General features: G+C 37.1%; 1 non-coding gene across 1 annotated transcript; it reads left to right on the top strand.

Moving 5' to 3' along the window:
• Window positions 1–987: 987 nt before the first annotated feature.
• Window positions 988–1,035, top strand: mir5597 (microRNA 5597). Its single transcript, NR_048938.1, has one exon. It is a non-coding gene; the product is annotated as a microRNA 5597 (primary transcript).
• Window positions 1,036–3,044: the final 2,009 nt, after the last annotated feature.

The following is a 3,044-nucleotide window of genomic DNA, read 5'->3' on the forward strand; positions in this document are numbered from 1 at the left end:
TGGAAAGTGTTGCATCCAATAGTGTGTCATCCTTTGTGATGGTGGAGGTTATTGGTATTTTCTTTGGAGTAGAAGTTGTTATGTGCGTACGGTCTTTGGGTTCACGTGCATCTGGAGCCGGTATTACTGTATAGTCATAATCTTTAGCACGTGGTTTCTTTCTGCCAGAACGCCCCTCTCTTCCTCTCATGCGCTTCCGCATTTGAGACAAACTGTATGTATACTTATCCACAGTAATGTTTTCTTTTAGCGCCATTTCCACCGCAAAAATATGGTAACATTTACCACTGCTGGGACAAGAACATACAGCCGGCTTCGGAAAATTTTGAACACAGTGAACCCGTTTTTTATCGTAGGAAAGAACTGTAAATGTACCAGTCCCCGGTGCGAATCCCATCATTTCATTGTTGATGCATTGCTTTGCCATGAACTTTTGACTACTCCGATACAGATTTCCTTTTTCAACGCTCTTTGATACTGGTCGCTCCTGTAATATTTCTTTGATGATATCTTCTAATTTTGATATCGGTCCAAGCTGTACCTTCGAGTGGTGAACTTCCAGGTCGTTGAATCTTGGCTTCAGCTGATAGTCACCGTACCGGGCCAACGCTCGAGAAAATTCGTTTATGTAAACCTTTTGCATTTGCATAAAAGCCATAAGGAGGACGTCTAACGGGAGCTCTTTATGGCTTACTGAAGTTTTCAAGACGTTGTTCATACTTTCCGATATATTGTTGGTTACGGCCCCTTGAACGAAAGCTGGGAACTTCCTTGTTATAAAGTCACAGCAATGATGAAGTAAGTCATGTTTCAAGTTTTTATTGAAATATTCTTTAAACTTTTCTGTCCATGTGGTATACAATACGCCAAGTATTTCATGAAAAGTTGCTTCGTCAACTACATTTATCAATCTTTCTATGTCGTCCTTTAAAACCTTAACGTCATCCGTGGTTCCAAATTGTTTCACCCAAAACCCCACGTCTCGGATGACATGATTGGTGCAGTATACATTTACTAGCTTTGGAAATGTTGCCTGAAAAGCTTTTGTGATTCCCCGTTCTCGATCCGTCACGAACGGTACATTGACAGCTTTATCCAATCCTATAGCCTTTAATATATCGTGAAAGAAGTCGCGGTGGTATCTGGCAAACTTTCTGTCATGTATCATAAAGGCAAATGGGAATATCGGGTCTTTATCCAACATCACATTGCGGCATACCAGCACTGAAACGTAAAAGTCTCCCATACAGAAAGTCGTATCATACGATATCACCTGTTTTAAATCCTTATGCTGGGCGGATACTTTGATGATATCCGACGTTAATTTAATCATCTCCGGTTCTGCAATGTGCACCACAAGATCCGGACCAATTAAAAATTTCCGGATAAAGCTTCCAGTTTGAGTCATCAGTTCGTATGTACTAAAAATTTCATCATTAGTTAACAAAGCGTTTCGATTTTGTATGTATTTAACATTAGCGCATTGCTTTCGATTTCGTGGCCTGTCTGTTGGCAATCGCGTTTGGTCGGCAATCTTGCTCATTTCAATTTGATACTCGGCGTAGGCTTTTTTAGCTGGTTCAATGTTTACTTTCTTGGCGATATTGTCCATCGCACGCTTTGAAGTAGAGAAAAACAACCCGGTGTTTGTTTTTGCATTTCCGTGGGTTGAGTCTTTATGTATAGTTTCGTCGCCAATGTAATGTATTAAATATAATGGTATCTCGGTGTGGGAAAATTCTGATATGCGCAATGAATACACATGCCTTTGAAACGAGTTAATGGTCTGTTTTCCTTTTCCGGCGGGGTCTTTTATACTGTAGTAGCGTTTGTAAATTTCTTTATCTTTGTTGTTACACCCCGTGCTTATAAATCGGTATTGGTCACATGTGTATTCGGACTTGTATTTACGGTCTGTAGCTTTAAACAGGTATCCTTCTCCTCCTTTTGGTTTTACTTGTGGTTGGTCATATACACTTAACGTAGAGTCTTCTAAAAGTTCCTTCGCTTTAGCTAAAGTCAACGATACTTGGCCTAATTGTAGCATTTCTTTAATTTTATCAATAATCGCTGTAATCAACAATACTCTGTATGGGTTAACACTGCATAAACATAAATGCAAAACAAGAAACATAAAGTATAGTACAATGGGGGAAGATGGGACACTTAAGCACATATTGCCAAATATTTCCCAAATCAAAATAGATGGCGGTTTTGGGGGAATACCACGAATTAGTACTATCATTCCTTTATTAATTGACAACAATTCAAAAAAATATAATAAAACACACGAGGAGTTATTTAGCGATTCGCACAACATTTAACCGGCTGCTGTGCTAGTTTCTTTGCCATGTAAACTTTATATATATAACGTTAAACCGATATTTTTTGTTGTTTTTATCTCAAATTAAAGTCATATTAACCCCTGCCTATTTTCCTCATATATCTCAGTTTTATTCACAAAACCAAAACTAGTTTTATGAGACAAAATCAAACTGTACGAAATATTCAAGGTTGTTTTATGAAGCTATGAAAATAGTTTAATCGTTCACACTCGCAAACTAAAAAATTTCATCGGCTTTACTATGATTTAGCGAGCATTCAAAATTAGCACCTTACTATTTCGCATTTTTTACCTGTTCAAAATATACTGTTTCTATTTTACATATTTTTTTAATTTTTAAAAACAGTAATCTGCTTTGACGGGCGTTTTATAAAGTTGTGATAATACTGTCGAATACTTCTGTAACATTATTTTCCTGATTATCAATAAATGGGGGTCCGTAAAAAGAAAATTAAAAAAAAAGTCTCGTGTGACAAAGTGTCCCATCTTCCCCCACCCTACTATATTTATAATTCACGACGTATCATAAAACGCAATTTGATATCGGCTTGTTTCTTAAGTTCAACCAATTAAGGATTTCTCCGATTCCTGTATTTTGCAAAGTTTCTGAACGGAGATATGGCTGTGTAAACAGTGTCTTTTTTATCAATAGTATTGGGAGTTTGTATCTCTAAATTGTTCTATTAATTATCTAAATATC

The sequence above is a fragment of the Ciona intestinalis genome, unplaced genomic scaffold (assembly GCF_000224145.3).
Source record: "Ciona intestinalis unplaced genomic scaffold, KH HT000405.1, whole genome shotgun sequence".
Lineage (NCBI taxonomy): Eukaryota > Metazoa > Chordata > Ascidiacea > Phlebobranchia > Cionidae > Ciona > Ciona intestinalis.